Genomic DNA, 12,586 nt, shown 5'->3' with positions numbered 1-12,586 from the left:
ATAAAGACTGCAACTACCAAAAGACACCCCCTAAACTTGACACTCCATGCATTAGCCATAATAACTCGATTAACATTATTCCCAACACATATCTCTTTAATCACCCCAATTTCAGTTTTCTTCTCTTATATTTTGAATCGCATGGACCAAGTTATCCAAGTGATGCCTATTAACTTTATATCTATTAAAAAGATATATTATATTGATTAAAATGAGGAAAAATATTTTATTTTTATTATTAGTTTTTAGTGAGAACCAAAAGTATTTTATATTAAAATTTTCATTTAGATATATAGTTAGAATATAAATTTAAGGATTAGGTCAAGTGGTGGACGCATTTTTCATCTAAATTAACATCTATCTGGTTAGATGTATTAAAGAACTCTATTATACTATTATTTTTTCAAGTTTAAATCTTTCCATATAAGCTTAAAATGCAACAAAATTTCTTAGGATTAATGCTTACATTGGTATATTTGTTTTGTTGGGTTTGTTGGGTTTGTTGGAGATTGTTAAGATATTCTCTCTACCACAATATCCAAGTATGGAATTGATTGGATCCAGTTCCAACTATATATATGTATCATTTGTAATTGAATAAGTGAAAACATAGCCTTTGGTGTGCGATTAATTTTCTGTCACAGTATTAGAGCCAGTTCTAGCTTAATTCCCTCATGGGAGGGCCGGGAAAATGTAAGAGCTATGATAGTTGATCCTCTATAAACAAGTAGGCTAGCATAGAAGAATGACTATTTTTTTGTGAGTGCATGTTCCTTTCTTTCTGTCGTTAATTTTGTGTGTGTTAATTGATTTGTTTTGAAAGATGTGCAATCATTTCTTTTTAAGAAATCACAGTTATATCAAGATATGCTAGTTTAAAGGAGGATTTCCCTTATCTACAAGAATTTTCTGACATTCAACAGGTCCTGAGGGAGTTTATTTTACTTGATTAGTCCTGGGAAAAGATATTCATGCTTCTCAAATGTGCCTTTGAGCTCTTCAAGTCTGTTTTTTGTTCACTTTCTATAGTGTGGTGGATGAGAAAGTTTAGAAGCATCATATATACTATGTTGAAACCTAAAACAAATAGAGCATCGAGTGATCGACGTTCTTACCAAAAAAAAATTTATGCGCATGCATTGGTTGGTTCCTTTGTCAGCTTCATCCATGGAAGGATATGATAGTCAACTATTCAACCTTTGCGTCATCATTGATTTTACCAAATGTCAGTGATGTTGTAAAGGAATTTTAGTGTAAAAAATAACATTCTCGTAGGTTAAATATGTCTAGAATCAATCAGAGAATCTTGTCATATTTTTCCATGGCTTCCTTGAACTTCAATGCAATGGCCATTTGCATCTATAATAGATCTAGATAACAACATTGAGAACACATCAATAGTTTAAATCATCCCTTATAATATTGATATTATTTTATGTAATAGCCTTGACATTTGGGATGGTCTTGAAGATTAAGTGCACCGTTGTTGGTTTGTTGTCCGAGGATGTTGCTCGATAATGTTAAAAACTAGCACCCAACAATATTTGTTGAATAGAGGATCTTGCACAAATGGGCTTGCACATTTTACTCAACATATATGTTCCCTTTTAATGCATCTTGTGATATGATACAAAATTACTACAAATCTCTCCATGTCATCAAGCCCAGATTCCACATCAACAAAACTGACGAGATCAAAGTGTGTCTCATCATCGTGAGTTGAGGCCAAAAAGAGGTCTATGTGGAGAAGCTTGCAGACATCGACAAGTATAAATTCAATCTAGAGTGGTCAATTTTTTTTTGTGTCCACTATTCTTGCAAGGTTTTGAAATAAAATGGTGGGTCGATCATGACAAAGATTGACTTGGTGATGATTTTTGGAGAGATTTTGTTGAAACTATAACCCAATCCATATACCTAGTCTCAAGTCATGACAATCAATCACATAAATGCACACAACTTATTATCATGATTTTCAAAGTTCTTTTAATGCTATAGTTTTGATTTTCTTCAATTAGATTGTATGTCATATTTATTTTGTGTGTATAATTACACAACAAAGAACTAACTATTGAATAGAGTAGCATAGTTCAAGTTAATGGTTCTTGACATTCTTCAGTGTCGTTACAAAACATTATTGACTTGGTTATGTTTATAGTTTGTTATATGCTAGTCGTACTTCTTGTTGTTTGGTGTTTTAAGAACATCAATTATAGGTTATCCTTGTGTGTATGTAAGTTTGTGTGTGTTAAAAAGAGTAAGTTGTATGATTGACTTCTAAATACACTTAGTACCTAGACCACATACCTGTTTAACTGTCAAAATTGTAGTCGATGCATTTTGATAAATGGAATTAAGTCCAAAGAGTGATTTGATATCAAGACTATTTTTCAAGGTAGTCAAGAATCATCAATCCTACAAATACGTTAACGATGATCAGAAGAAATTGTGCCTTAAATGGATCAAGTGGTAGCTCGAAGTTGGTGGTTAAAGAGAGAGTGGAGTCTATGAGATTCCAAAGTTGTTGGAGTGCTAATGAAAACTGGTCTAGACAAAAAGATTAATGTGAAATATGTGACTTCAATATTGTTATTTGTAATTAGGTCGATAGGCATTTCTTTTGAATCAATTAACTTGACAATTTATTCTACCATTTTTGCCAGCTCGTGACACCTATCCAACAGATCTAGCTCTATTCTTGTGACACCTGTTGTTACACTTATAATTTCCCTAACTCCATTTTTGGAACTTCTCACTCTGTGGACGAGTTCCATGGTGGCGAGTTCGTTGGGTATAACCACATAGAAGTTATTATTTGATGGTTTCCTGAATAAAAGCGAAAACACAGCTCTCAATTATAGTTAAAATCAAACGAAATAATTTTAAACCGCCATCACATCCGCTCAATGTAATTAAAATTTCAAACCATAATAGCCCACCAACCAAGGCGATTCAATACCTTCAATTACAATAACAAGTTTATTAGAAATATGTTAAGGAATGAAAATCCAAGTGTTTTCCCTATTCTTTTCATGAAAACAACTCATAGAATAGAAACACTTACCAATTTTTGATTGAGCGGATGATGACTCGTCCCATGGATTGGTGCTCAATTGGGGTGTGTTTTCACTTAATACTAAAGCATCAAGACCACCCAGAAGGGTGATTGGATCACTATATTCACCACATTATGTTTCCAACTAGCTTGCTCCAACATAATTGGTCAAGTTACTTCTTGATGACATTGGTAGCAATTGTGAAATCATTTTTGAAGATTTCTTATTCCCGCCACCACCCATTGCCTACGACTCATCCAGCAAAGCTTCTAACAACCTATTGTTGTGTAGGGAGAAGTCATCAACATGGGTGGATGAAACAACAGGGAGAAGTGTGTATGATTTGTTTTCTATAGGAGTAGTCATTGTCTCCAGACGCATGCCTGTGGAATGCACAGACTCCGCAAGTTGGCTTGAATGGAGCTCCAACTTCACACCTGGTAAGGGTGTAGGAGGAGAGAGATTGTCATTCAAAAGGGCATGGCTGCCAATCATCAAACCTCGAAAGGGTGTTGATAGATTATGATTGGAATTCCTGTTGCTCAGATTAAGATCATAAGGAAAACCATTTGCCCCAAATCCATCCAATCTGAGAGACTGAGCATATGACAACCCATCCATTCTAGGAGGTTGAGCATATGGCAATCGTCGAGCAGTCTTGAAGCATGGTTCCCCTATGCTCTTTAATGGGGTGCCATTGACAAAATGACCAAAAGGGGAGATCCCTCCTTGATGCAGGAGCATTCAACCCAAGAGAAAATCATTGTAATTAAGTAGACATAGGGGGTCATGTATTTTAAGGAAGTTGGATTCCTAAGTGTTGAATTAATGTAATATTTAGGCTTTTGAGTGCATAGAATAGGAATTAATAAGACAATGTGAGATGTTTTTTAAATACTCTCAATAAATGAGACCATGAGTGGTTAATAAAGACCAAGAGTTAAAAGTCAATTATAACTCTTAAAGCAGTTCCATGATTCAAGGAACTAGAGAGAGAGTTCTTAAGAATTAAATGAGATTAGAAGTGGACATAGAGGATAAAGGACATTTAGAAGTTAGTTCAGTAGATTTAGGATTGGAACCAGAATGAGTTGAAAAGAGCCTTTCTGGTATAAATGTAAGCCTACGGCCAGAGTATGAGAGAGAGAGGCCACGATAGTTGAAGATCAGGCCTGTGCAAGACACAGAGTCTCGAATGTAATCATTTTTTCATACTTATGTATACAAAGGTTTATTCCTAGCTGTGTAACTGTGTGAATGAGTATTTATGAATGAATTACATGTGAATTTGTAGGTTCTGTAACAAGGTTACAGGCAGAATTCTGAAGGACGCGTAGAGAGAGAGAGCATGATTCAGAGGAATCATAAGGAATATTTGAACCCAGCTAAAAGATCAGAGTAAGCTCTGGAGAAGTAGCGAAGGAAGAACTCGTGGAGTTAAGTTAAGAGGAAGCGAAAGAACGAAAAGTTGAAACCTTTGAAGAAACCCAAACCACAAAATAATTGAAGAAATAGCGTAAAAACCCAAGTGAAAGGAAGAATAGTGAAGTGAAGTATCGGCGCATAGCAGCCGTTGGATCTTTAAGATCAACGGCCAGGATTAAGTCGCATCGACGGATCGTTTTACAAAAGGGGAAAATCTCGGGCTTTAAGGACTTGCAATTGTGATCACATCGCTTTATCGCATCGGCAGAAAGCCTTGGGTATTATCGGAACTAGCCATGGGCCGAAATAGCAATGAGCAATAATGCGATAGGCCGGTATTACGATTAAGCGATGAAGCCGATAGTAATCAGAGTTTGTAGGAATAGTGCAAAGGATGAGCAGACTCGACAATATTTATAGTCATGGGTGTATAAAATTTGAGATCCGGCTTTGTGTTCTGGCGGGGTTTTTCCTTTGTATTTCCCTTGTTCCCGTGTATTTCTGATATATGTGTTGCCCGGGTTTTTAAGGCTTAAACACATATTTAAAAGCTTCTGATAGTGTAGTGGGCTCCGACAAGGTTATATGGTCGCGTTTTTTATATTTGAAGTCTGACAGTTATATGATCGCATATCGGGAAAGTGGAAGGAGTGTGTAATGTGTCGCGGAGGAGCGATACCCTGATTGCAATAAAGGTGACCTCAGGAAGTGTGCAAAGACCGTATAAAGGCAAAAGGCATGTTTATGCGTATATTTCCTTTGTAAATGGGTTATAAAGGATTAAGTGTTGATAGGAGGATTTTATGTGTAAGTCTACTTATAAATGGGGTTTAAATATATATGTGGGCTTAAGGGTTAATAAAAGGTTAACGAAGGTATATGCGGGGTGATAGAGTCTCGATAGAAGTGAATGAGTCTCGATAGGAAGAATTTAATGGAAGGCTTTAATAATGTCTAAAATGAAGGCTTGAAGGTTGATTTAAGTTCCAATAAGTGGATATTGCCTAAGGTTATGCAATGATGGGTTTTTAATGAATTATTCCACAGAGATTGTGAAAGGGGCCTTAACCATTGATGGTTGTAGATTTGACTCCTTAGAGAGTTAAATTCCTAGGACAAGTGTGCTTATGCATTTTATATGCATATAGTGGGTGTAAGCGATGGTAGCCCTGCCATCATTAGTGGTATCAGAGCCAAGTTGTAATCAAAGAAGGGAAGATTTCCTATGAAAAGGAGTTTGCACACAGAAGAAGGTAATGTGCATAAGTTAAATGAATGAATGGTAGAGACTATAGCAGAAGATTGTAAAGGGAAATTTTGAAGTTCTTGGGAGATTATAGTAGTTCCAGCAGAGGCTTAGAGTAGATAGGAATAGAGGATTCCTTAAAGAAAGATTGCTTAGTACAAGTTCTGAAGGAAAGAGGACTTGGAGACCAAACAGAGGACAATCCATTCAAAGTGCAGAAGAATGGGAGAACAAGATCATACATAGATCTTGGAGGTAAGATAGTGTGTTTTGTTTCAAATTGAAATCAAAGATTGTGGTTGCAGATGAAACATCTCAGCAAAGGATAGCAAGAGAAGTTGTGTGAGGAGAACCAAATGTGTTCTTGAAGGCAGAGTAAGGAAAACACTCTAAAGATGAAGTGCAGGAAACCTGAAGAATCCAACAAGAGGTTGGACAGAGAGGACAGCTGAAGTGTTCTCAAGAGAGAGTGAGAGATTGCAGAAGCCTAGAAGGAGCAAAGGTGTTGCTCAAGAGGAGGTTCCAAATAGAGGACCCGTGCTTACCAAAAGACTAAGTGAGGAGAGCTTGGTGAGGTAAGATTGTAGCGAGAAGGACTAGTTATTGCAGAGGCTTGTTGCAGATGAGTGAGGAGCTCATGAAGAAAGAGGAGAAGAAGATGACTACTGATAGTCATAGCAGAGGTTCAGAGAGAAGCCACAACAGAGGATATGAGAAGAAGAATTCCAAATCAGATGGCAAGAGACTGAGTCAAGAGGAGATTAACAACGAGTTGTCTGAGATGAGAAAAGAACTTGATGTGTTAACAATGCGGCTATAAGAAAGCCAGAGACAAGGTTGGGTATTAAGGAAGAAGCCGGTGAAGTGGCATGAGATGTAGAGAAGGATACAAAAAAAGCAAGTAGAGTGGTTGAGGGAAAAACTCAAGGAAGTTGAGTTGGAAATGGAAGAGTCCATTTGTGAACTAAAACAAGGAGAAATGCCGGGAAAAAGTGAAGACTACACTAAAGACAAAGAAGGGAGATCAAGTAAAGATCTCATGGACTATTGTGATAGTTCAAAACAGCATGAAGAGATGCTCACTGAAGATGAAGAGCTGATGTATAAGGCCATCAAGCCTTGTATTTGTGAACCTAATAGTTTTGGTGTGCTTGCAGGATGCATAGGAGAGGATAGACAGTCTTGTGAAGCTGTCAAAAGCAAGGAGGAGTATCTTACAGAAGATGAATACTTTGAAGTGAAGTTGAATAGAGCCTTTGAACTGAAGTATGAGGAGCAATGTGTTTTAGGAGATAAAAGGTACTCTAGAGAAGCAGAGTATGATGAAGAAGACCTCTCAAAGGAGGAAAGTATTGAGTTGTTGCAGCAGAAAAAACTCATTGACAAATTAATAATTGGAGCTCTTACAAGACAAGAACGATTCCTTGTGAAGGAAGGAGATGAAGTTGAGCCTGAGGAGCTGAATCATGTAGAAGACTCAGAGTAGCAAGGAAATGTGATGACTGAAGAGTTGAGTAAGACCACTAGGTCTTATGATTTTAAAATTAATAATTTGTGGATGATTGCAGGTACATCACAGGAGAATGAACAAACTTTAGAGTTTGTCAGAGAGAAGGAGCAGAATCTAAAATCTGTTCAGATCAAGACTGAGATGGCAAGATCTCAGAACCAGAAGGAGACAGAAGAGTCACCTGGGAGTAGGCAGCAGAATGTTAGAACTGTCATAGAGGAGAAAGATGGCAGTCTTATTCCAATGAAGACTGAAGAAATGTTGTCCCAAAGAAATGATCCAATGAATGTCATTGGGGAAGGACAGAGATTGTTTAAAGATGATATGGAGGTTCTTAAAGAACAAGAGGGTAAGGATGAAAGGGAGGCAGTAAGAATCAAACAATTTCAAAGAAGAGTTAACCAACAACAGGCTAAGGAAGAAGAAGTTCACTACTGTGAACAAAAGCAGAGAGATATCATTGAAGAAGATGGTATGGAGAAGAGACTAGCTGACAGTCTCATGAATTCTGTTGAGAATTCAAAACAACATACTGATGTGCTGACAGAGGTGAAAGAAACAGAGCAGCAAACTAAATTGTTGCCAAAGGAAAATAAGGCACAGAAGCCTTATGTTTTTTATTTTAACAATTGTTTTGTGAGTGCAGGTTTAGTTGCAGATGCTGGAGGAAATTTGGCACAGGTGAGCAAACAAATAAAAATGAAAGAAGAAGATTCTGTGGAAGTATTTAATCCATGGAACCGAAATGTTCAATTGTTGGAGAGAATGCTGGAAAGTCAGAATTCAATGCAGAAATTAGATGTTGCAGAGGGAGATATCCTTAAAGATATTCAGGAAGTTTGGGTGGAGGCAATGTCTACAATGATAGCCAGAGCAAGAACAATGTCTACAATGATAGCAAGAGCAAAGGTAGAAGAAAATAAACAGCAATTTGAAGAGTTAGTAGACAACAGCAACAACCTGAAGCAGAGAGAAAGAGGTAACAGTGAATGGCAGAATATGGACCAGCCCAAAGATATACTAGAGATGGAGATTGAAGAGTTATGGCAGTTAATGATGAAGCAGTCCATATGGAGGAAAATGATAGTAGCAGGAAGGATGATCAATCAGAGTATGAACTTGATTGACAAGGAGAAGAAGATGGAGCAGAAGACAACAGACATACAACAGCAGCAAGGGTACAAGGCATTTGGGCAATTACAAAACAAAGTATGGGATCCAGGAAGACAAAGATCAGAAGACACATGATCAGGAGATCATGAATATTTTCTACTTTGGGAGTCTGATGCAGGAGCATTCAACCCAAGAGAAAATCATTGTAATTAAGTAGACATAGGGGGTCATGTATTTTAAGGAAGTTGGATTCCTAAGTGTTGAATTAATGTAATATTTAGGCTTTTGAGTGCATAGAATAGGAATTAATAAGACAAAGTGAGATGTTTTGTAAATACTCTCAATAAATGAGAACATGAGTGGTTAATAAAGACAAAAAGTTAAAAGTCAATTATAACTCTTAAAGCAGTTCCATGATTCGAGGAACTAGAGAGAGAGTTATTAGGAATTAAATGAGATTAGAAGTGGACATAGAGGATAGAGGACATTTAGGAGTCAGTTCAATAGATTTAGGATTGGAACTAGAATTAGTTGAAAAGAGCCTTTCTGGTATAAATGTAAGCCTACGGGCAGAGTATGAGAGAGAGAGGCCACTGATAGTTGAAGATCAGGCATATGCGAGACATAGAGTCAGACACAGAGTCTCGAATGTAATCATTTGTTTATACTTATGTATACAAAGGTTTATTCCTAGCTGTGTAACTGTGTGAATGAGTATTTATGAATGAATTACATGTGAATTCGTAGGTTCTATAACAAGGTTGTAGGCAGAATTTTGAAGGACGTGCAGAGAGAGAGAGAGCATGATTCAGAGGAATCATAAGGAATCTTTGAACCCAGTGGAAGGATCAGAGTAAGCTCTGGAGAAGTAGCAAAGGGAGAACTTGCGGAGTTAAGTTCAGAGGAAGCAGAAGAACGGAAATCCGAAACCTTTGAAGAAACCCAAAACCATAGAAGAATTGAAGAAATGGAGTAAAAACCCAAGGGAAAGGAAGAACAGTGAAGCGAAGTATCAGCGCACAGCAGCTATTGGATCTTTAAGATCAACGGCCAGGGTTAAGTCGCATCGGTGGATCGTTTTACAAAGGGGCCAATCTCGGGCTTTAAGGACTTGCAATTGTGATCGCATCGCTTTATCGCATCGACAAAAAGCCTTGGGTATTATCAGAACTGGCTGTGGGCCGAAATAGCAATGAGCAATAATGCGATAGGCCAGTATTGCGATTAAGAGATGAAGCCGATCGGTAATCGGAGTTCGGAGGAATAGTGCAAAGGATGAGCGGACTCGACGATATTTATAGTTGCGGGTGTATAAAATTTGAGATCCGGCTTTGTGTTCTAGCGGGGTTTTCCCTTTGTATTTCCCTTGTTCTCGTGTATTTCCGATATATGTGTTGCCCAGGTTTTTAAGGCTTAAACACATATTTAAAAGCTTCTGATAGTGTAGTGGGCTCCGACAAGGTTATATGGGCATGTTTGTTATATTTGAAGTCCGACAATTATATGATCGCATATTAGGAAAGCGGAAGGAGTGTGTAATGTGCCGCGGAGGAGCGATACCTCGATTGCGATAAAGGTGACCTCGGGAAGTGTGCAGAGGCTGTATGAAGGCAAAAAGGTATGTTTATGCATATATTTCCTTTGTAAAAGGGTTATAAAGGATTAAGCGCTAATAGGAGGATTTTATGTGTAAGCCCACTTATAAATGGGGTTTAAATATATATGCGGGCTTAAGGGTTAATAAAAGGTTAATGAAGGTATATTCGGGGTGATAGAGTCCCGATAGAAGTGAATGAGTCCCGATAGGAAGAATTTAATGAAAGGCTTAATAAAGTCTAAAATTAAGGCTTGAAGGTTGATTTAAGTTCTGATAAGTGGATATTGCCTAAGGTTAGGAAATGATGGGTTTTTAATGAATTATTCCATAGAGATTGTGAAAGAGGCTTTAACCATTGATGGTTGTAAATTTGACTCCTTAGAAAGTTAAATTCTTGGGACAAGTGTGCTTATGCATTTTATATGCATACGGTGGGTGTAAAAAGGGGTAGCCCTGCCATCACTCCTCCTACACCAAAGGGAATAATGCTCTCGCTATCCCAAATCCACTTTGCATGTTGAATTGGGTTTACCATACGTTACCTTTGTGACAATCCTAGTGCCTGATTCAGAATCGAACTCATGGAAACCTTTGTCAACGCTGGAAACGCTAAGGTACAGCCACAAAGAGGTTGTTATTTGATGGTTCAGCCACAAAGAGGTTGTTATTTGATGGTTCCTTAATAAAGGCGAAAAGATAACTCTCAATTATAGTTAAAAGCAAACAAATATAATTTTAAACAACCATCACATCCACTCAATGTAATTCAAACTTCAAAATAGAATAGCCCACCAACCAAGGCGAGAAGCAATTGGGCATGTGTACACTTGCACGCTTGCTCGGATGATTGTTCACCACGTGATGTCAGAATCAAATGACTCAACCCACACAACATATTATTTTCTCTAAGAATATGTTTGAAGGTGACTTCACCTAGAAACAACAAGTTTTTTCCACCATTTTTGTTATTTGTCTCAAGGCCTTATTCTTGGGGCTTCTTATTTCCACCATCAAATGGATTATTATTGAAGAGTCCCCCATTATGACCGGATTCTTCATCCTACGCTGCCTTAGGATTTTCGTTCCCAACAGCTTGCCATATGCTTCTGCTCTATTATTGGATAGTTCTCCTAATCCCCATTCAAAAGTAATAGTATGTTTCCCTCCTCGGTCAAAAAAGACACCTCCCACTCTAGTCTTGCCTGGGTTGGACTTTAAAGCACCATCAAACAGTAAGCAGGGCCTATTTAAATTTTTTGTCCATGTTTTGAACTCCTCTTGTTTCATTCTTATTTTCCAATTCTGCATATTATTAGGAGATTTTCTGATGTGTATTTTTTGTTGCTTTCTCATCGTGAATTCAGCCCAGACTCTTTCCTCATGCTGCAGTTGTTGGACATCTATTGCTTTAACTCCTTTAGAGTTGATGAACTCAGATGACATGCTCCAAGTTTTGGCCAGGACTATTCTGGTATTTGGAGTGTGGTCTTTAAAGATCCTCTGATTTCTTGCTATCCAAATTTGCCAACACATAAATGAGGGAAAACTCAACCAATATCTTTTTACTGTTTCTTTGTTTTTGAAGGAATATGGATATATTTTTCCCCAGGTTGATAGAAGCTCATGATAAGGTAGTGAATGTTGGATGCTAACCTCCAAGGGACTAACAAGCCCTTTCTAGCAGTCCCTAGCAAAGGGGCATTCCACGAAAATATGTTGGATATTTTCTTCACTTCCATGATACATAGCATAATGTGATGGGCCTTCATATCCTTTCTTTTTAAGATTATCAACGGTCAATATTTTTCCTTTGAGCAGTGTCCACATGAATACTTTGATTTTTGGCAGTGTTTCGATTTTCCATGCCACCCTCCAGAATCTCCAGTCTCGATTTTCTTGCTGATGTAAAGTGGCATATCTTGATTTGACTGAAAAATCTCCTCCATCAAGATCCCAACGAAGGGAATCTTTTGAATCTATACTTAGCGGAGCAACCCCCTTAAGATATGAGATTAGGGACTTCCATTAAGGGACAAGGCCATGAGGGAGGATGGGGATCCTCCAATCCCCCCATTCTCCATCTCTCCAAAGAGATATATCATCCAATGTAGTGATTCCTTTTGTTTTCATCCATATTCTTAGATCCTGAAGATTTTCTTGGCAGGCTATGGGTTGATTTCCCATATTCTATCCTGGATTTACCATTACCTGGTATCTTAGAAGAGTTTTCTTTAATGAGGAAAATGGTTTTTTTGATCAGATTCCATACCTAGGAGCAGGGCCTGATTGGATAACCTTTTCTCAATAAGAGGTTTCTATTGTGGTTCATGTATTTTTCTTCTAGGATTTGCTTCCACCAGCTGCTCTCTCCTGTTATTAGTCTCCATGTAATTTTTTCTCCTAGAGCCAAGTTCTATAATGTCCTTAATAATAAATAATAAATAATAAAAATAATAAATAATAAATAATATAATATAATATTAAATAAATAATAAACAATAAATAAAAAATAGTAATAGTAAATAAATAATAAATAATAATAAATTAATGAATTAATTACATGCTCTAAATAAATATAAATAAGAATAAACAGAAAAATAGTAAATATCAGTAAAGCTATCAAAAAGTAAAAACAAAAC

The sequence above is a fragment of the Pinus tabuliformis genome, chromosome X (assembly GCF_031772625.1).
Source record: "Pinus tabuliformis cultivar Carrire ecotype Pingquan chromosome X, CPIR1, whole genome shotgun sequence".
Classification (NCBI taxonomy): Eukaryota; Viridiplantae; Streptophyta; class Pinopsida; order Pinales; family Pinaceae; genus Pinus; species Pinus tabuliformis.
The sequence above is the reverse complement of the archived record's forward strand: the minus strand, read 5'-3'. Positions refer to the sequence as shown.